This window comes from Penaeus monodon, chromosome 31 (genome assembly GCF_015228065.2).
Source record: "Penaeus monodon isolate SGIC_2016 chromosome 31, NSTDA_Pmon_1, whole genome shotgun sequence".
NCBI lineage: Eukaryota > Metazoa > Arthropoda > Malacostraca > Decapoda > Penaeidae > Penaeus > Penaeus monodon.
The window spans coordinates 552,831-553,264 of NC_051416.1; positions in this window are offsets into that span (position 1 = coordinate 552,831).

The following is a 434-nucleotide window of genomic DNA, read 5'->3' on the forward strand; positions in this document are numbered from 1 at the left end:
ACCAGATTCTCAAAAGCCTTTTTTTTCAAAGCTATTAAAGGGGTTGAGCCTCCTAGTGCAACAGCAGAACTAGCCGACTTCGACAGGTTCTAAATTAACCGCTTTCGCCCTGACATCGACACACGTTTGTAAACAACAACAAACGGGGGCGAAATTAATGGAAACACCAGAGCTATCAATTGCAATGCAACCACTAAAACGTTGGATTCGTGAGAACTGTGCCATTGCAAGACTTTTTAAAGGCTATTGCAACTGGTCTCGTCCTCCACATTTCATCCACATTCTAAGAGTTTATCGCTTACGTTGATTCAAGTGGAAGCTGTGTTTCTAAACCTGAGGGAAGATGCACCCTCGTGGATCTTCCGAAAATAGCATAATGAGGCTTTGGACAACATAATGAGAGAAAAAAAGACTAGGCTACAGTTGCAACATTT